The sequence below is a fragment of the Stenella coeruleoalba genome, assembly GCF_951394435.1.
Source record: "Stenella coeruleoalba genome assembly, chromosome: 4".
Classification (NCBI taxonomy): domain Eukaryota; kingdom Metazoa; phylum Chordata; class Mammalia; order Artiodactyla; family Delphinidae; genus Stenella; species Stenella coeruleoalba.
The window spans coordinates 140,831,325-140,853,790 of record NC_137149.1 but is presented as its reverse complement, the minus strand read 5'-3'; the positions used below and the strand labels follow the sequence as shown (position 1 = coordinate 140,853,790).

General features: G+C 38.4%; 1 protein-coding gene across 8 annotated transcripts in view; it reads left to right on the top strand.

Moving 5' to 3' along the window:
* The first annotated feature begins 261 nt into the window (after window positions 1–261).
* Window positions 262–22,466, top strand: part of CCSER1 (coiled-coil serine rich protein 1) — a 1,247,878-nt gene continuing 1,225,673 nt past the window's right edge. For all 8 annotated transcript variants that reach the window (XR_013828080.1, XM_079919695.1, XM_079919694.1 and 5 more), the window contains exon 1: window positions 262–658. The gene's annotated coding sequence lies outside the window, so the exon portion shown is untranslated. The remainder of the gene's footprint in view (window positions 659–22,466) is intronic.

Below are 22,466 nucleotides of genomic sequence, written 5' to 3'. Positions count from 1 at the left end.
AAGCCAAGTCAGCACGACAGGATGCGGCTTCCCCTAAAATGAAAACTCAGCAACGGGCCAGCAGTGGGTGTGCGCGCGTTAAAAGCAAGAGTATGCGTGCGTGGCAACCCGCGGCCTCAGTTGGCCTAGCGCCGTCCTCGGAGCCATCCACGCCCCGCCCCAGTTTAACCCCTCCCTCCGCCCCAGTTTAACTCCTCCCCCGCTCCGCTCCTATAAAAGCTGCGCTCGCCGCCGCCCTCCTTACAGTCAGGGAGCGCGGCCTAGCCGGGAGGTGGCTCTGTTGTCCCCCACTCAGTCGCACTCCGCGCACTCACACACTTGGAAGCGCCTCCCCACGTCCCTCCCCTGCCCTCCTCTTGCTCCGCTCTTCCCTCTCTCACCACGAACAGTCGCCGACCGACTGCCAATCCGCCTCTCGCTCTCTCCCTCTCTCCACAACATGACTGCCTGGGAAGCGGTGGCTCAGGCAGAGCAGCAGGAGGATTATTAAATAACGCAGCTCGACTCTGTTCAACTGGGAGTGGAGAGAAGGAGCCCAACGGCCAAGGCAGGGAGGGAGGGCAGAGGAGGGGGGCCAGGAAGGACAACCCCCGTGCTCCGAAGACAGAAATCCCCGCGTGCCCGGGAGAAGCCTAACAAGCGCCGCGGAGCCCTCCAGGTAGTAACGCCCCCGGTGCCCCCGCGCCCGGAGGGTCGCGCTTCGCGTCGCCGCGACACTGGCGCTGGCCTCAGGCGGACGCGGGAGGACCGCCCGGCGGCTGGCCGAGCTGTGACCGGGCCGCCCCGGAGCAGCCCGCGCGCAGGCCAGGGGCGCCGGCCGTGGGCCCGGCGTGCGCGGCGCGGAGACCTGGCCTCGCGGGCGGGGAGGGAGGGAGGCGGACGGGCTCGCTTCTCCGCCGGCGCGCGACTCCCCGCGTGCTGCGTGGCCTTTTCCTCCGCGCTCTTGAGCGCTCGGCTCCCCGCGGCCGCGGCCGCCACTCCGGGGCGATGCGGAGCGCGGCCGGCCGAGAAGGCAAGAGTTGGCGCAGGCTGGTGGCCGCTCCCCTCCCTCGCCGCTCGCTTCCCGCAGGTAGGGGCGGCCGGGCAGCGCTGACGCCGGGGGCTGCGGGCGCCCGGGCGGGGGCGGGGACGTGGGAGGGGGAAGAGGAAGGAGGGGGCGGGGAGCCGCAGTGCCCGAGCCTGGACGTCCTCTCTCCTCCACCCGCTCGTTCTCCGGCGCTGGCTTCCTGGGTTGGGGGTCAGACGCTCCCCAGCGGCGGCAGGAACAGCAGCGACTTAGCGTGAACAAATTGCTTTGTGGTGGCGTGTCAAGGGCTCCAGGGAGGGGTGTCTGTGAGTGTGTGTGTGCGTTCGCGCTCCTGACTAATCAAAGCGTTGGTTCCCCGGGAAAGGAAATCAGTCCCGATCTGAAACCGCAGGTGTCCCCTTGCTCCGCCTCCCGCCACCTTTTGGCATGTGTCCCAGGACTCGTACAAGCAGTGCTATCAGGGGCAGGTGTGCGAGATGGGGTGACGGAGGGATTTGTGAATGGTGTTGCCCTGCGCGTGGAGGCTGAGCCTTGCTGATGTAGAGGACGAGGTATCCAGAGTGAGAAGAAAGGCTATTTATGGCAGAGTTGTGAAATTTCTGCGGGTTTCCTTCCGTGGTTCCTGAGCTTCTCTCTCGCCCTCTCTCCACCTTTCTCTCTCTCTCTCTTCCTCTCTCCCATGTCTCCCCTTTTCTTTCTCAGAATTAGAAGCAATTCTGGTTTCCATTTCCCCTCCCCATCGTGGGGCATTGAATATGAGGTGAAGGAAGTCAGAAAATCACTTGTCATTTTACAGGTAGAAAAAAAATGCTTCTTAGAAGTTACCTATCTCTTGCCCTTTAATGTTTGTATGTACTTATTCTACACTCCTCCTACCTCTTCAGGCCACCAATAACAACACCTACAGGTAGAAAGTACCTACTTGGTTTCAACAGCTTTCATTTCTAATATCTTTACAGTTGGATACCTTCCCAGTGATATGTAACTCATATCCTCCATTTCTACCCTAAGAAAGGCTATTAAAAATAATGCGCACACATTTTACCATAAAGATGGTTTCATTGAAAGCCTTGGGGAAGAAAGAGAAGCAGACACCTAGTGAGTTTATATCGATTATTACTGATGAGAATTACAACTAGCTATTAAGAAAAGACCTAAAATACTATTAATCTAGTCTACAACATAATTAATTTGTTTCGGTTTCTTTTTGCTTTATGACAGGCAAAAATTCCAAAGACATGACTTGAAGCTTGGAAATGCCTTAGGACAGTGTCTGCCAACTATGCTTTAGCAACTTTATGTTTGTTCTTAGAAGTAGCAACCTGTGTTTTCATGGAACCGATGACGGGGTTGTGACGGAGATAGTAGGACAGTGTCCTTATTATTTTAAATTGGGATGTCTTTAAGCACCTGCCAAGTACAGTGTTTTTAAAGCATTGAAATTCCATATTGCAACCGCCGGTTCAGTAATTTCACGGAGAAGAAAGAGAAGTAGACTGACCAACTTATTGTCAGAGTGATTTGTCTTCATTTGGTATTAATTACGGAGCTCCTTATTTTGATCAAAACATGCCAACTGTTGTTTTTTTCCAGTGCAAAAGTAGCTTTCCTTTAACAGTCCTGTTTATTTGGAAGACAGAGCAGTGTTAAGGATTTGTTATTTTGATTTGGTTAGATTCATGTTGGTTTAAAATACATTTTTAGCATTGGAGCATGTGCAGTTTTTATATATCACATTAAAACTTGAACTGAGCGCCGCACTCTGAGGGCTGTCACCTTCACTTTCCTGAATCACTGGAATGTAGAAGTAATGGGGAATTTTAAAATGTGCTTGATGAATTATATTATTGCAGTCATTAAAAGTTACATTTATGAATACTTCTTTGACACCATTAGAGAATCAGCAACTGTTTATTATTTTAATAATGAATTTTTTACTGTAGAATGTTAATTTATATCAAACTTGTGAAGTAGAAAATGAAAAAATATTACATTTTATAGATATTGAACTCCTTATTGCATTTTATCACATAGTGTTCATAATAAAGGGCCTGTCATGTGCAAGATACTATCTAGGTACATAGGACTTCCTTGCTTCCTGCCCTTCAGGAGCTTACTCTCCAGTTGGGGCAAATCTGATGCGCATGGTTGAACAAAGTTAGCAAACCTTGACAATAAGAGGTTGCATGTCTAATGAAGACTGCAGGAGTTCAGAGCATGACAATAACATTTCATACTGGATTTTGTCTGAAAAGACTTCCGGCGTAGGTAAGACTTGCTTCGTTTTGATCTTAAAGGATAAATAGGATTAGTGGCTTGTGGATGAGAATATAAGGTATAAGATGTAAGTCTCCTGGAATTGTAGAAAAGAACATAAGATTTAAGACAGATAAGTTTGTTTTGAAATAGATTTTGATATTGCAAAGTGGTTGAATTTGTTGTGCAAAGTGCAGGTGAGTCTTTTTTTGATGAACAACATTCTGTATGCTGCATTCTTGGAATTGTCAATATTTCTGTACCTAAGAAGACAAATTTTTGATTTTATCTTGCCTTTTAATGAAAAATGTGCTTTATATGCATTTATAAAGAATAATTACTCTAAATATTTAAATATACCACATCACACTAAAGTATTGCATTTCGTATTAATAACAAGGTGGCATGTACATGAAGTGAGGTGTTTGAGTTACATCCTTAGCCAATTCTCCTTAGATTTGCTCTAAAGGAAAGAGTATGAGGTATGTAAAAGAACGACTGTATTCATAGTGAGCAGTCATTGAATGCTTAATATTTTATTCATATAAAATGTGTAACTCATTAATATACTTTCTATAATATTTTTATTTTAAAGTTATTAGAATGCATCTGCATAATAGTTAATCTATCTTTACATTATTTTCCATGAATATATAGCTATGATATAGGGCCTATGGGGAACAATTTTAGAATTGTAGTGACAGTTTTAAAGATGTTTTAATTGTCTTCTAGTAAATAGATTGTATTACTAATAAGAGCATGCTCTGTCTCTGAGCATTTTGAACTTAGTTATTTGCTTTTTGTATATATATTTGTTTATATATATATATATATATATATATATAAAAGTAAACACAAAACTGTTTAAAATGCATTTCCCCATTTTAAGACCACAAGGGGAAAGATCTGAATTGACATTGAGCCTGTCTATTCAATATGACACCTGAGAAGTATGTTATGGTGACAATAAGGAAATAGTACAAATATTAGATATCACTTTCAATAAATAACAGAGTAGAATTACTTTCAGATTAGTTGAATTAAAAGATTTGCATATATATTTTGTCAACAGTGAATAGATAGGAGTTATTACAGAAGTGAAAATCCTATTAAATCACCTATTTCATATTCATGCAGGAATGGGATGATTTCCAATGTAGTCAAAGTACAGACCAGTGTATCTGTTAATTGGTCTCTTTTGAGTTTGGTTTTGGACTATATGTCACAGGTGTATCACTTTGATAATCTCTCCTACTATATGACTGACAGCTTCTGTGTGATTTCCTTACTGGATAGTGACAAAATCTATTTGCTTTATATTGAGGACGTATGCTTCTATCAGCAATATTATCTTCACTATGCGAGAGTGTCAGTTAACAATAAAACATGAAGTCTGCGGTGGGAGAAGCAGTGAGAAAAGATGAGATTGATAAAAGACACTAACGAAAGAAACATACTTCAATGTATAGCTTAAACTAACTATAAAACTGTAAAGCTGACCAATCTAAGCTGCAGTTGATACAGTACCAGCATATTGCTATCAGTTCTCACCTTAAAATGACTGTATTTCATTTTAAGCTGTTTTCATATGTGGGCTAAACAAAATGGCAAAAAAAAAAAAAAGTGGTGGTTGAAAATGTTTACTAGGATCTGTGGTATTACAATAAAAAAAAATCATTTCTGCTTAGGTCTTTGACAGATAAAGTTTGTTGTTTGGCCAAATTCCTGGCCCTATATTTAGATTAACTTAAAATGTACTTTTTTGTTTTGTGTTATTTACACTGTACTAACAATTTTGAAATTTTAATTAAACTTATTAAAATATTTGAACACTGTAACTGTGTTCTGATCTTAAATAAAATCTAAACGTCATTTATAAGGAAACATTTTTGTTACCTAATGGCAAATTCTTAACCTAGGGCAGTAGTTCTCAAAATGCGGTTCCGTGAGCGGTAGCACCAGTGAACTCGTTAAAATGCAATTCCACTGGATGATTGAACCAGAAACTCTGCGCTGGGGTCCCCGACATGATTCTCACACACTCTAAAGTTTGAGAACCACTGACCTCGAATATCTTATAGTGAAACTTGAAGACTGTGTTTTCTACCTATTTTGTATCTAAATACTTTCCTCAACTGGTAGAGATAACTAAGCTTTAACTATTTAGACCTAGAAAATATTACATTCTCCATCAGAAGAATTACATCTTAATTAAAAACAAAAACAAAAACGACTTTCTAATTCCTGTGCACGTGTTTGTTGTTGATTGGGGAAGCAATACATAAGTGTGGAATTTAACTGGACAGTAATGACCTCAGACTGACCTTATTGGTAGTCATTTATAAGGCAAAAAATATGCACAGTGTACAAAGGTTGACCATTTTTTGTTTAGTTTTGTTGACTCATGTGATATTTTTCGTCTTGGCATTTATAATCATCTTCTCTGGGTAAGACTACAGTTATTTTAGCTGCTCAACAATAGCTTCACCAGTGTGGAATGTTCTCTCAGATGTTCTTACTACTAAAATAAATTTTAGACCACATCTGTACATCCTTCAAGATTAAAGATAATGTGTTCAAATCCTGTGTCTCTCTTAGTATCCTTGTCCCTCACTTCATCCTCCCTCCCCCCTCCACTCCCCCAACCCCTGCCTTTCAGATATGAGCTCAATCATCCCTTCTCTAAGGAAACCTTCCTTGGCCTCCTTTGCTACATTAGTTGCCCTATTATATATTGTTTTAGTTCCATGTTCTTCTACCTTGTGGTACTCATTGCAGTTTAATTTTATGTGTATTTGTGTGATTGGTTCAGAATCATCAGGATTTAACGGTGGCCAGCACATAAATAAATATCGGTTGAATAACTGTCTGCCTTCGTTCTAAGGGTATTTTATGTTTTTCCAAAGACTGACACTTTAAAAAGTATTTTAAAATAAAGGGAGTCCTAGAATATATGTAAACACGGGCGTTGTTTTCCTTTATATTTTGCAAATTATGAGATGTTTATTAACAACAGCAGCAATGGCTGTAATGTGCTGAACATGTCTTCCATGTTAAGCACTTTATATATGTTATGCCATGCAATTCTCTTAACATTATAAAGTTTTGTGTGTATTTTAGAGTTGAGGAAACTGACACTCTGTTCTGTGCTCTGCCAAAGCTACCGACACCAAACATTGATTTTTTTTTTTTTTTACAATGATGAAGAAATTATGAAACCAGTGGACAGAAAACGTGAAGGAGTGTATTTTCTTCTTATTCCTGATTTGACTCAGGGCCCAGCAATATCTGTGCAGTATTCACCGTGTTGCCACTATCTTCCGCAGTGCTGTTGTTGCTTTTTGGGTGATTGGAAGAGGTGATGGAGGACTTGTAAGAGTGATGCTCCCGTCTTCTTATTGTTCTTTTCAGTACTGATATTTTTTACCCTCAGTGCCACTCAATCACAATTCTTTTACCCCAGCTGGTCAGAATCTCCCAACTTATTAGTGGAAATTTAAGATGTAACCAAGTATAATTTTAAGAATGAGTGCTGGGCTTCCCTGGTGGCGCAGTGGTTGAGAGTCCCCCTGCCGATGCAGGGGACACGGGTTCGTGCCCCGGTCCGGGAAGATCCCACATGCCGCGGAGCGGCTGGGCCCATGAGCCATGGCCGCTGAGCCTGCGTGTCCGGAGCCTGTGCTCCGCAACGGGAGAGGCCACAACAGTGAGAGGCCCGCGTACCGCGCCCCCCCCCCACAAAAAAAGAATGAGTGCCTTTATGCAGAGAATATTAAGGTATTAGATATTCTTCATATTTGGAGATATGCAGCTTATCTTCTGGAAAAGATCACACAAAGCTTTGAGAACCTTGCTCAAGCAAAGTTGACCTTAGGTGCAGTCTGTTAATTCAACTGTCTCCCATGAGAAAAAAAAAATTACATGATCACATCAGTTTAGTTTCTTTTGGCTTTTAATCTTCAACTTATTTATTTAAATGTGGGTTTAGTCAATGTTCAAATGTTTGAAGCAAAGGGCATATTTAAAAATATTTAAGTATTCTAATTCTGTAGAAGTCCATGGACAGTTAAATTTGGTTATTCTGAAGCCCTCTGCTAGACTAACGGACAAAGTTATATAGTTCATAATGTGTTTAAATCAGTCAATAACATGAATAAAAGTAGATGCCTAATATCAAAAGGAAAAAAATTGGTGTTTCACTGAGTGTGTCTCTTAGGTGAGAGGTTTTGTAGATTTTGTCAGAACCTGTTCTCTGTTGCTGGAATCGTTTAATCATTAACTGGAACCTTAGCCATGCCCCTGATTTAGGACCAATCCTTCTGTGTAGAGGAAGATTGACTGACTTCTCGCCCAACACGTTGGGACTTAACATCAAGCCACCCTTGCTGTCCAGCTCTAATGTTATAATGTGTTTACAGTAATGCCTCTAATAACCGAAACTGATTTCTCACCTAATGTTTTCTCCTGCCTCTTGATAACTTACTCGATATCACCATTTCTCATAGCATTTGAGCAAGGCCTTTCTTTTCTTCTGACAGAGCCTTCTTTATTTCTTTAAGGACTTGGATCATGCTTCTAAACCACCGCACTTCCTGCGCCCTTTTCATCTGCCAGCAGATTCCCCCCCGGCTGCCCTAGTAATTACTTTCCTGGCTGTCATTTCCAGCTCTTAGAGGTGTGCTTCATTTCCAGGGCCCACTCTTGGCCCTCCATGATGCCAGACACTTACGGCATATTGCCCCACCCCCAGATACACAGGTTGGTTGGACTTTCTGGAAGTACTTTCCGCTGGGGTTGTAAAGTGCTTTTCAGACTACAGGGCAAGTCTAGTTCCAGGTTCTGACCATCACCAGACTGCCTCATTTTGCTACATGTTATCTTCCCTTATCTGGCTGTGTCCCACTATAGAGCTACCTCATTCATCATCATTGACAGCAGACATTTTGTAAATGCTTATTATGAATAAGTCAGTCTGTTTCAAGAAGAGTGTACCTCCTATGGTTCCTGTGGCTCCTTAACAGCTTAATCCACGTGAACGGAATACAGATTATTCCATGTCTGGTTGGATTCTTTAGTGTTTGCCTGTTCTCTTATTCTAAGTCACTTGTTTATTTCAAGATGATCTGGCTCTTCTCCATTCTCTTGTGTAACCTTATTTGAATATGACATGTTTGGAAAGTCAAACAGCTGAAGAAACATACTTCAGACTGTGTGATGCCTTCTCTGATTTTCCCCATTTGTTAATGAAACCTAGAGGTATTCCTTTGTTCAGGACGTGTTTGTTAATCCAGGTATACTACCTTAGTTCAACTTTTCTGGGAGTCTTAGTGATACACCTTCCTCATCAACCAAATTCAGACTGGCATGTCATATTTCTTATGTACCTGTTCACTGCAATGAACTCTTTCCTGCAAAGTTAAATACTGTGATTCTGTTAGTGAGTTGTTATTGTTGTATATTTGGCTTTTTGTTTGGTTTTGGCAGTAGCAGCAAATGATATATCACAAACCTATGTAAGGATTACAAATAAAATCAAAACAAGTGTAAAAACATGACAGAAATAAATGCAGATGTAGGCTTTGACATTCTAGGCAATTCTTCCTCAAGTATGTTTGTTTGATTGTTTTTTGTTATTTATAGGTAGACAGATTACCAGAACATTAAGTCCTTAAGCCAGAATATATGAAATGTGTTTCGTGAGTACTCTTTTCTAAGATACAGTATTCTTTAGGACATCCAGGAAAAGCTTGAAAGGGAAAAGACATCAGATGAGAAGGTTAAGAAAAGGAAAAACATACCTCTAAACCATACCTCTAAATAAAACTCAAATTCAGTATTAGAAATGCAGACCAAGAGTAACTTACTTCAGGTAAAGTTTCAAAATATCTTATTGATAACAAAACCAATGGGTCTGTACACCAGGATTCCTAAACTTTCAAAGGAATGTTACCTACTGGGCAGATAGCTCAAGAATAGTTATTTGACTTTGTTTTCAATTTTTAATACTATATTCATGTGCAAACAGACCCAAGAAAACTAAACGTATTCACTAATAAGTGAGTTACTTAAAAGTTAGAGCGTACCTCTTATAGCAGTAATTTTAAACATAAAGTATAGATTACTAAACAGGGCCATCAAAAAATCATTACAGATTTGTACACAGCAAACGTATAAACTTATAGCAACATTATGGTTAAAATTAACTTTGAGGGATAGTTCCTGCAGTGTACCTCAAGAGGTAAATATGGTGGTATTGGGAGATATCTTCTTCAACAACACCAGTCAACCTTTTGAAAGAATCAAGGGCCCTGCAGTGGGAGGGTCTAAGTTGATCAGAGGGAGAGTATAATATGAAGCATTCCAGGGGGAAATCGTGACGGTGCCAGGTCCAAGTGCTGCTCAAAACACTGAAGGGATAAAGACAGTATAGCATTAACTATCTAGTGAAGAGTAGGAAGGAGTTGCCTCCCGGGATATTTCTGAGGAGCATCAGGTTCACTGGATGATGACACACAAAATGTAGCCCCAGAAGTCTAACGCAGGAAATGATTCGATGATGTATCTTAAAAGCCAAAGAGTTTTAATTTGAATATAGGATAGATTGGTGAATTTGAAGTTCTGGAGATCCTCCAGCCCCCCTTCCAATCTGCTAGACCTCAGTCTCTCCAGTCACCTTTGAGGCCAGGGAGCTATCCAGGGTACTAGACTCTTGCCAAAATCCTCTCTTGCAAAACTGTGCAAAATACTTTGTTGTTTTTGTTTCTGCTGATCATAGAGCCTGACATTGCAGATGCTGCATCATTCACTTGGAATGACTAACCTTCCATCATTTGGTTTATTCCAGTGGGTCCTTCAAGGCTCAATTCAAATGTAAAATTCAAGGATGCTTACCTCAACCCTATGTAAGAAGCCTATTCTGAGTGTCAGTAACAGCCTGTGTATATATCATTATCAAATCTCCCTTTAAAGTATCATAATTCACTGCTTGTTTGTGCTTCATGCCCACTGGATTGTGAACTTAATGAGGGCAGGTGTTCTGTGCTTTATTCTCTTTTTCAAACAGCTCATCTAACTCTGTGATGTGAAGATGCTCAGTAATTGATAAATGAATGAATACTGCTTAAGAGTGACTTGAATATTGTACATCTTGTGTGAACTGTTCCCAGTGCTAACCACATCTAGGCTCACTTTGAATACTGCCCTTCATGGCTTTTTCATGGACTGAAAATGTGTTCTTAACTTGGAACCAAGTAACCTAAAATGGCCAAAAGTCTTGAAAAAATGAAAGGAATGGAGGAACTATGGCATACATACCATGGGCGTTAGGGGACAGCAAGGTTTAAAGAAAGTAGCATAGGCTGATATGGAGATTGGGGGCCAAGGGACTGTCTGGTTTGTCATGTCCTCAAACAAGCATCCTGAACATTCACTCCATATTCATTTTCTAAGGCTTCTGGAACTTGTGATCACACATTTCATTGCTCTGAATGTTCAGTGTGGCAATAAGTGATAATGTCATCATAGAAAAACTTTTGTTTACATGGAAGTCATCCTGTCATTGGTGTGATATTGACTTACTGATCACTTTTACATGATGTAGGTAAATTGTGTACCTGACTATATCTTCCCTTATTGGGACAGTGCAAGAATAGTTTAGGTACCACAGTTTTCCTTTTGGTCAGAAATTCCCTGTATTTCAAGTGCATGAACCATAGAAAATGGTTGTGGGGCCTTTTCCTGGGGGATATTTTCACTTTATAATTCTGCTTTTCACATTTTTGAAGTATAACTACTATCTATCCTGTACATCATGCTGTTTCTCTTTCCTGTTTTGATTTTTTTCTTGTACCTATTGCCAGCAGGAATGTTTCAATTATGAAACATAAAAAGAAAAGCTATATATTTTAGTGATTTTTACCCCTTGGCAAAGCTAGTTATATAACTCAGAGAAAAATATGGAGTCAGAATAACTTAGATGTAGAAGAAGGAATTTTAAAAAGTGCTAAAAAATGAATAAAGCAAAAGTTTTCTAAAACCATCTTAACTAAACTCAGTTTGGAAAACTAATACTTTTTTTTACTAAGTATTTAAAATTATGCCAAATAATATCATCATTAATTTTAGAGATTAAAAATTGCTAGTCATTTTCTTTTTTTAAAATTTTTAAATTTTATTTTTTTTATACAGCAGGTTCTTATAAGTTATCCATTTTATACATATTAGTGTATATATGTCAATCCCAATCTCCCAATTGCTAGTCATTTTCTAATAATACTAGAGATGAAACACTCCTATAAAAACTATGGTTCGGTTGCAGCTATTTGCCTACTCACTATTATTATTTACCTTCAGCGCTCGCTGAAAAGTGCTTATGGACAAGAGTGCCAGATCCTGCTGTTCTTCAGCATATCGGACCAGGTCAAGAAACTGAAGCACAGAGAAGTTAAGTAACTTGACCAATATAGAAATCTATTAAATGAAGAACCAGGATCCAAACCAGAGGGCAGACAGCAGAAGTAAGAAGAAGTACAACCTTGCAGCCTGTGGAACAAAAACCACATTCACAGAAAGATAGACAAGATGAAAAGGCATAAGGCTATGTACCAGATGAAGGAACAAGGTAAAACCCCAGAGAAACAACTAAATGAAATGGAGATAGGCAGTCTTCCAGAAAAAGAATTCAGAGTAATGATAGTGAAGATGATCCAGGACCTCGGAAAGAGAACGGAGGCAAAGATCGAGAAGATGAAAGAAATGTTTAAGAAAGACCTAGAAGAATTAAAGAACAAACAAACAGAGATGAACAATACAGTAACTGAAATGAAAACTAAACTAGAAGGAGTCAATAGCAGAATAACTGAGGCAGAAGAATGGATAAGTGACCTGGAAGAGAGAATGGTGGAATTCAGTGCTGTGGAACAGAATAAAGAAAAAAGAATGAAAAGAAATGAAGACAGCCTAAGAGACCTCTGGGACAACATTAAACACAACAACATTCGCATTATAGGGGTTCCAGAAGGAGGAGAGAGAGAGAAAGGACCCAAGAAAATATTTGAAGACATTATAGTCTAAAACTTCCCTAACATGGGAAAGGAAATAGCCACCCAAATCCAGGAAGCACAGAGAGTCCCATACAGGATAAACCCAAGAAGAAACACACCGAGACACATAGTAATCAAATTGGCAAAAATTAAAGACAAAGAAAAATTATTGAAAGCAGCAAGGGAAAAATGACAAATAACATGGAAAGGAACTCCCATAAGGCTAACAGCTGAATTCTCAGCAGAAATTACAAGCCAGAAGGGAGTGGCATGATATACTTAAAGTGATGAAAGGGAAGAACCTACAACCAAGATTACTCTACCCGGCAAGGATCTCGTTCAGATTCGATGGAGAAATCAAACGCTTTATAGACAAGCAAAAGCTAAGAGAATTCAGCACCACAAAACCAGTTCTGCAACAAATGATAAAGGAACTTCTCTAAGTGGGAAACACAGAGAAGAAAAGGACCTACAAAAACAAACCCAAGACAATTAAGAAAATGGTCATAGGAGCATACATATTGATAATTACCTTAAATGTGAGTGGATTAAATGCTCCAACCAAAAGACACAGGATCGCTGAATGGATACAAAAGCAAGACCCATATATATGCTGTCTACAAGAGACCCACTTCAGACGTAGGGACACATACAGACTGAAAGTGAGGGGATGGAAAAAGATATTCCATGCAAATGGAAATCAGAAGAAAGCTGGAGTAGCAATACTCATATCAGATAAAATAGACTTTAAAATAAAGAATGTTACAAGAGACAAGGAAGGACACTACGTAATGATCAAGGGATCAATCCGAGAAGAAGATATAACAATTATAAATATATATGCACCCAACATAGTAGCACCTCAATACATAAGGCAACTGCTAACAGCTATAAAAGAGGAAATTGACAGTAACACAACAATAGTGGGGGACTTTAACACCTCACTTACACCAATGGACAGATCATCCAAACAAAATTAATAAGGAAACACAAGCTTTAAATGACAAAATAGGCCAGATAGATTTAATTGATATTTATAGGACATTCCATCCAAAAACAGCAGATTACACTTTCTTCCAAGTGTGCACAGAACATTCTCCAGGATAGATCACATCTTGGGTCACAGATCAAGCCTCAGTACATTTAAGAAAATTGAAATCATATCAAGTATCTTTTCTGACGACAATGCTATGAGATTAGAAATCAATTACAGGGAAAGAAACACAAACACATGGAGGCTAAACAATACGTTACTGAATAACCAAGAGATCACTGAAGAAATCAAAGAGGAAATGAAAAAATATCCAGAGACAAATGATAATGAAAACAAAACGATCCAAAACCTATGGGATGCAGCAAAAGCAGTTTTAAGAGCAAAGTTTATAGCTATACAAGCTGACCCCAGGAAGCCAGAAAAATCTCAAATAAACAATCTAACCTTACACCTAAAGGAATTAGAGAAAGAAGAACAAACAAAACCCAGAGTTAGCAGAAGGAAAGAAATCATAAAGATCAGAGCAGAAATAAATGAAATAGAAACAAAGAAAACAATAGCAAAGATCAATAAAACTAAAAGCTGGTTTTTGAGAAGATAAACAAAGTTGGTAAACCATTAGCCAGACTCACCAAGAAAAAGAGGGAGAGGACTCAAATCAATAATATTAGAAATGAAAAAAGAGAAGTTACAACAGACACGGCAGAAATACAAAGCATCCTAAGAGACTACTACAAGCACTCTGTGCCAATAAAATGGAAAACCTGGAAGAAATGGACAAATTCTTAGAAAGGTGTAACCTTCCAAGACTGAACCAGGAAGAAACAGAAAATATGAACAGACCAATCACAAGTGATGAAATTGAAACTGTGTTTAAAAATCTTCCAACAAACAAAAGTGCAGGACCAGATGCCTTCACAGGTGAATTCCATCAAACATTTAGAGAAGAATTAACACCCATCCTTCTCAAACTCTTCCAAAAAATTGCAGAGGAAGGAACACTCCAAAACTCATTCTATGAGGCCACCATCACCCTGATACCAAAACCAGACAAAGATACTACAAAAACAAAAATGGCAGGCCAATATCACTGATGAATTTAGATGCAAAAATCCTTAACAAAATGCTAGCAAACAGAATCCAACAGCACATTAAAAGGATCATACATCTGATCAAGTGGGGTTTATCCCAGGGATGCAAGGATTCTTCAGTATACACAAATCAATCAATGTGATACACCATATTAACAAATTGAAGGATAAAAACCATCTGGTCATCTCAACAGACGCAGAAAAAGCTTTTTACAAAATTCCACACAATTTTTATTTTATGATAAAAACTCTCCAGAAAGTGGGCATAGAGCGAACCTCCCTCAACATAATAAAGGCCATATATGAGAAACACACAGCAAATATCATTCTCAGTGGTGAAAAACTGAAAGCATTTCCTCTAAGATCAGGAACAAGACAAGGATGTCCACTCTCACCACTGTTATTCAACATAGTTTTGGAAGTCCTAGCCATGGCAATCAGAGAAAAAGAAATAAAAGGAATACAAGTTGGAAAAGAAGAAGTAAAGCTGTCACTGTTTGCAGATGACATGATACTATACATAGAGAATCCTAAAAATGCCAGCAGAAAACTATTAGAGCTAAACAATGAATTTGATAAAGTTGCAAGATACAAAGTTAATGCACAGAAATCTCTTGCATTCCTATACACTAATGATGAAAAATCTGAAAGAGAAATTAAGGAAACCCTCCCATTCACCATTGCAACAAAAAGAATAAAATACCCAGGAATAAACCTACTTAAGGAGGCAAAAGACCTGTATGCAGAAAACTGTAAGACACTGATGAAAGAAATTAAACATGATACCAACAGATGATGAGATATACCATGTTCTTGAGTTGGAAGAATCAATATTTTGAAAATGACCATGCTACCCAAAGCAATCTACATATTTAATGCAATCCATATGAAATTACCAATGGCCTTTTTACAGAATTAGAACAAAAAAATCTTAAAATTTGTATGGAGACACAAAACACCCCGAATAGCCAAAGCAGTCTTGAGGGAAAAAAACAGAGCTGGAGGAATCAGACTCCCTGACTTCAGACTATACTATAAAGCTACAGTAATGAAGACAATATGGTACTGGCACAAAAACAGAAAGATAGATCAATGGAACAGGGCAGAAAGCCCAGAAATAAACCCATGCACCTGTGGTCATCTAATTTCTGGTGACAAAGGAGGCAAGGATATACAATGGAGAAAGGACAGTCTCTTCAATAAGTGGTGCTGGGAAAACTGGACAGCTACATGTAAAAGAATGAAATTAGAATACTCCCTAACACCATACACAAAAATAAACTCAAAATGGATTAGAGACCTAAATGTATGACTGGGCATTATAAAACTCTCAGAGGAAAACATAGGAAGAACACTCTTTGACATAAATCACAGCAAGAAATTTTTTGATCCACCTCCTACAGTAATGGAAATAAAAACAAAAATAAACAAATGGGACCCAATGAAACTTCAAAGCTTTTGCACAGCAAAGGAAACAGTAAACAAGACGAAAAGACAACCCTCAGAATGGGAAAAAAAAATTGCAAATGAATCATCGGACAAAGGATTAATCTCCAAAATATATCAACAGCTCATGTAGCTCAATATTAAAAAAGCAAACAACCCGATACAAAAATGGGCAAAAGACCTAAATAGACATTTTTCCAAAGAAGACATACAGATGGCCAAGAGGCACATGAAAAGCTGCTCAACATCACTAATTATTGGAGGAATGCAAATCAAAACTACAATGAGGTATCACCTCACACCAGTTAGAATGGGCATCATCAGAAAATCTACAAACAAGAAATGCTGGAGAGGGTGTGGAGAAAAGGGGACTCTGTTGCACTGTTGGAAGGAATGTACATTGATACAGCTACTATGGAGAACAGTATGGAGGTTCCTTAAAACACTAAAAATAGAACTACCATATGACCCATCAATCCCACTACTGGGCATATACCTTGAGAAAACCATGATTCAAATAGACACATGCACCTCAATGTTCATTGCAGCGTTATTTACAATAGCCAGGTCATATGGAAGCAACCTAAATGCCCATCGACAGACAAATGGATAAAGAAGATGTGGTACATATATACAATGGAATATTACTCAGCCATATAAAGGAACAAACTTGGGTCAGTTGTAGAGACGTGGATGGATCTAGAGACTGTCACACAGAGTGAAGTAAGTCAGAAAGAGAAAAATATCGTATATTAACGCATATATGTGGAACCTAGAAAATGGAACCGATGAACCAGTTTGCAGCACAGAAGTTGAGACACAGAAGTAGAGATAAAACGAATGGACACCAATGGGGGAAAGTGGCGGGGGTTGGGTGTGGTGGTGTGATGAATTGGGTGATTGGGATTGACCGTGTATACAGTGATGTATATAAAATGGATGACTAATACGAAAAAAAAAATACTATGGTTTAATCCATCTAAAAGTAAAGTTGCCTTAAAACTGTCTCAAGAGTACATATGATGTATGCTTACAGTTTAGGTGTTTTATAATGTAACTGTTAGGAGAAAAAGGTGAATTTTAGGCACCATGTGGATCGTTTGCGTTGTGTAAGCGTAGCCCTAGGACTCCTCAGCTCTCAGTCAGACCTAGGACTCCTTAGGGACCAAAAGTGATGGTTGCCTCTGATTTAGACTATGGCCATGAAAAGATGGGGGCCTGCTATGATTACATTCTTCTTTTCTTCTTCAACATAATAAAGTAATGCAATTTACACCCCCGACCAAAACCGGTTTAAGTGCTTGTACTAATATCAGTGAATTAAAATTTTTTTGACATTGTTTGACATTAAGTCAAAACTTGGATCAATCTTTGTTAAATATGTATATGTACAGACATACACATGTATATAGCAATGTGTTTTTCTATAATGGGATTTGTCTTATAAAATTTTTTCCTAATAATGCAGGTGTTTTTTAGTTTTTTTTTTTTTGTGAGGGGAACACGTGCATCAGTTAGTGCTCTTCAGAAAAACAGAGCCAACTGTGTATATATCCATATCACCTGTCTACAAGAAGATTCATTTTAAGGAATTACTTTGTGTGATTCTGGTGGCTGGCAAATCTGAAATCTGTAGGGCCAGCCAGCAGGCTGGAAAATCAGGCAGGGTTTCTGTGTTACAGTTTGAGGCAGCATTCCTTCATCTCCAGGAAATTTCAGTTTTTGCTTTTAGGCCTTCAACTGATTCAGTGAGATCCACCCACATTATTGAAGGTGATCTGCTTTACTTAATGTCAAATGATTATAGACATTAATCATGTTTACAAAATACTTTTCACAGCAACATCTAGGTTAGTGTCTGACCAAACATTTGGGCACCATAGCTAAGCCAGAATTTCACATACCATTTAACCATCACAGAGGGTGACGGATAATATGGTAACAAGCCCTTTCTAGTTTACATGATAAGTTTGTGCATACATTTTTTTCCTTTGGCCAGATATACTTTAGCATTATTCATATTTATAGGCATAGATCGTCATTCTTCTGTTCCTTATACGTTTTGTAATCATTTATTAAGCATGCACTTTGTACAAGAGACAATACTAGGCCACTGAATAACTTCAAAAAGTGAACTTCAAAAAGTGAAGTGAACGACAGAGGCTATGTCTTCTAAGTGTTTTAATTCTAGTGGAAGAGCCATAGTATAATAGATGACTGTATGATAAGTACATCCGCAGAGAAGAAATGTGTGTTTTTCAGTCATGTCAATTAAATGTCATTTCCCTCATGAGCAATCAAAAAATAATTCACGGCAATGGTTAATATGCCAAGTTACTACGCTTATTAATTTAAGGATGACTCATATGTAAAATTGAATTATGAAAGTATGGTTGCCCACTGCAGGTCAACTTCATTTAGACAGTGTCGGCCATGTATGCTTTCAGTCTAGCACATTAAAGGATTTGTATTCAGCTTATGCAAAGGTGATTCAGTATATACTCAAACAGGTCTGACAAGTGGGCTGTCATGTTTTATTGATGATCTTGTACTTTACATAGCATAGAGCGATAAATATTTTCCTTACAGCCTCCAAATGGTTGTTTTCTCATAGCACTTTCTCCTTCCCAAACTACATTTTATTTCTCTTTTATTATTCAATGAATGTGAACTTCTCTGCCTGGCTTTTGAAGCCCTCTGTAAACTCGCCACACTTTACTAATCCAAACATAGATCTTCCACTTTGTTAAGGTCATGTAACTTAGAACACTCTCACATATGCAGCATATGCATTTAATCCTTTCTGTTTATGCAAATCTCAGCTGTCATTACAGGCCTGGCTCCATGAACCTTCCATGACAACTCTAACCCGCCTAGGGAGTTTCCTTTGCTGCACTCTGAGTTGGCCTAGTTGGCACCAGACAATTAAGTACAGTCTGTTCTGCTGTAATGCATTTTTCTGTAATGTGAATTAGCTCCTACAGGATTGATGAATAGGGGAATTACGTTAGTAAAATGTGGAATTTGGTTCATGTGTGATTTCTCCCCAGCATAATATTCAGCTTTACCAGGTAATTACAGCTGCACGCAAAGTATACTAATACAGGCAAATGCAAAATACAATAGAGGAATACCCTATTCACCTAACTGCTTTCACCTTTTTTTTTTTTTTTTTGGTGGTATGTGGGCCTCTCACTGTTGTGGCCTCTCCCATTGCGGAGCACAGGCTCCGGTCGCGCAGGCTCAGCGGCCATGGCTCACGGGCCCAGCTGCTCCGCGGCATGTGGGATCTTCCCGGACCAGGGCACGAACCCACGTCCCCTGCATCGGCAGGCGGACTCCCAACCACTGCGCCACCAGGGAAGCCCTACTTTCACCTTTTTTATAAAATAGGAAAAAGTTTATGTATTTCCTGTATTATTTCTTTTTATAATTAGAGATTTTACATGTCTTTTTAGGCATACGGTGTTTTTATAAAAATTGTTTTGGTTTTGTTTAGAACTTTGTGTTATAAATACATAGATTTTTGAGTGTTTCTGCAAAGCCCTAATTTTGGGGTATAAGCTCTGTTGTATTTATTGTCCAGTTTTTCAGAATGAAAGGACATATATGTTGCAATAGCAGGAATTGAGAAAATTTACTTCAAATCACTCAATATTTATGGAGCATCCACTCTGTGCCACACACTAGTGTTGATGTTGGATGTATGAAAAATGAGCAAGGCTTACTTTTGAGTACCTAGGAGACTAGGCCAAATTCCTGTATGATGGTTGTTCTTTTGCTTACTTAGCTCAGTGGACTAGGACGAAGAGAGAATATAAGAAGTAACTGTGACATTTGTGTGTGTTCCTCATACTGCCTGGAGTGCTCTCTCATTCATGCTTTCTTTAGCGAGTTTCTTCCCAAGCTTCATCTCTCAATTCAAACATCTTTTCTTTATACTATTTTAATCTCACATGGCATGAGGTACCTTTCTTTGATAGCACTCAAGGTAGCTGTTATTTTCAATTCTTTGTGCTATTATTTAGATAATATTTTTCTTAGACTGCTCCTGAGAACAGAGATCATGTTTATTTATTCCCATTGTTGTAGTCTCATTTTCTGGCAAGTAGGTAAACAGACACGAACACAACAGGTATTAATATAATAAATGTAATACATATTATATATAGATATGTATAGCAGGTATTCATTCACTAATTTTTTATTTGTGTGAATGGCTTTCTTTATTTTTTAACTACTGAACTTTAAATATTCTTCCTGGAATGAATAATTTTTTTCTATCCATGTCACTTTTGTATCACCACATTTCCTGGTAGTGTATGAATTTGTTGAAATTTTTGTCTTATATTTTTATTTTATACATTTTAATTAAATATATTATAGAAAGAAAAATATTTTAGGCCTCAGAATTTCTTATGTTTATATTTTCTAGAAATTGCAAAATGTTTTAAAAAACACACAGAGCTTGGAGAAGCTTAGAGAAGTATAGAACAGTATTTTTATTATTTATTTTTTTACTTAGTATTTGAGTGAGAAGGATGACTTGAACAAGGCCCTTAAAGTAAAAATCTAAAAGAAGTAATTGACAATTTTGGAGGAAAATATTGATATTTTTAATGAAAGTTAAGAATATCTGAACATCATAGGGCACCATAAGTTAACAGACAAATCACAGAGAAGAAAATATTTACAAGGAATATAACTGGTTAAGTACCCAGAATATGTAAGAAAGGCACCAACCCAACAGTAGTATGTTCAACTATCCAATAGAAAAAAAAAGAGTAAAAGATATATAGTGGCAGGTTCTTCACATTAGACTTTTTCTCATGTTTAAATTTAACAAATGAAAAGAATAATGATCTTTTTTTTTTGTGGTACGTGGGCCTCTCACTGTTGTGGCCTCTCCCGTTGCGGAGCACAGGCTCCGGACGCGCAGGCTCAGCGGCCATGGCTCACGGGCCCAGCTGCTCCGCGGCATGTGGGATCTTTCCAGACCGGGGCACGAACCCGTGTGCCCTGCATCGGCAGGCGGACTCTCAACCACTGCGTCACCAGGGAAGCCCCAAGAATATGATCTTTACATCATCTTTTTCCTCCGAAAATCATCTGTCCTACAGTACTTATTACTTCTGATTTTGTCTGGAAAAACAGTTACCATCATGTTGTAAGTTTGGTCCACCAGCTTTTACTTGGTTCAAGGAATAGAGCACAAAAAAGCTGTGAGTTAAATAATAAAAGACAGGTGGGGATTGGAAGATTAATTTACTATTGATAATTCTGTTAACTTTCAACTGTTATTGGCGTTGGGTAAGGTAAATCAGTGTACCTTTAATATTAGCCAATTTTGATGTGACCAGAGAATGTTCATAAAATACGTTAATAGTTGATGATTATTTATCCAAATGATGATATATCTATTAGAAGAGCATGCTTCTGAAAATATTACACTAGAAGATGATCAGTTTTCCTTAACTTGAAGATGTGGCACTGCTTTGGCCAGTCTCTGACTTTTGCTGAATCAGCATCAATGCTGCTATTAATCTCTGAAAAAACACACAGATAACTTCCCTTTTAAGACACTATGATATCCTTAAAAAAGTATTTTTAATATAGGATTAACCATTCATTTTCATGATCTTAATAGTTTATGAAGTTAAACCATAGTGGTTCTTTTGATTGTCTTCAGGCTACTACTTGTATTTTGGTTTGTTTATTTATTTACTGGTTTAGTGATTTATTTACTAGTTATTTACTTTTAGAACTTTGTTCACAAACTTATAAACTTAACAGTTATTGAGTATCTTTTATGTGCAAGACTCAGTGCTAAGTGCTCAACTTCATGCTCTCATTTTATTCTTAAGACAAATCAATAAGATAGGTTGTTTTCAATTTCCATTTTGGGTTGTAAAAATTGAGGCATAGAAAAATCAGACAATTTGTCAGTGACTGCATAGCTTGTGTGTGATGGATAACTTATTTCATCTCATCTATGTAGCTGCTTATTATATCAAATAAAGTATTCCATTATAAAAAATTCTTTTACAAACCAGAGGTTATTTCCGGCTTATTAAAATATTCACCTAGTACCCATAGATGTACAAATAATGTTGGCAATGATCAAGCACCTAAGAGGCTAATATAAATTATTCTGAAAAAATAACTTTATTAAATATATGCCTCAAAATCACTAGTATTTGATGAAATCAGTGTACTGGAAGCAAGAGGCTTAACGTCCTAAAAAAATCTACATGACAAAATTATTTCAGGTTTGAAAATGAAATGAATACATCAATACACATAAATACTTAGAGTAATTTTCACATTTATATAGAAAAACAGAAAGGCCGTGCCATTGGGTATACTAATGTGACTTCATTAAAAGAAAAATAGTACTGCATATGATTGTGAACTTATGTAGGTTAGAATGTGAGTTATTTTGAGCAAGATAAGTTATTAGAAGAGATTGTTTCAAGAGTGAATTTTAGTAACAACTTTTAAAGTTACAGGCACCTTTTGGGAGTTGAGGAAATTAAATAGGTCCTTTTTTCCCCCCAAATAAGCATGTGTGCATAAACAAAAAAAATAGTGTTTGTAAATTCTAGTAGTTT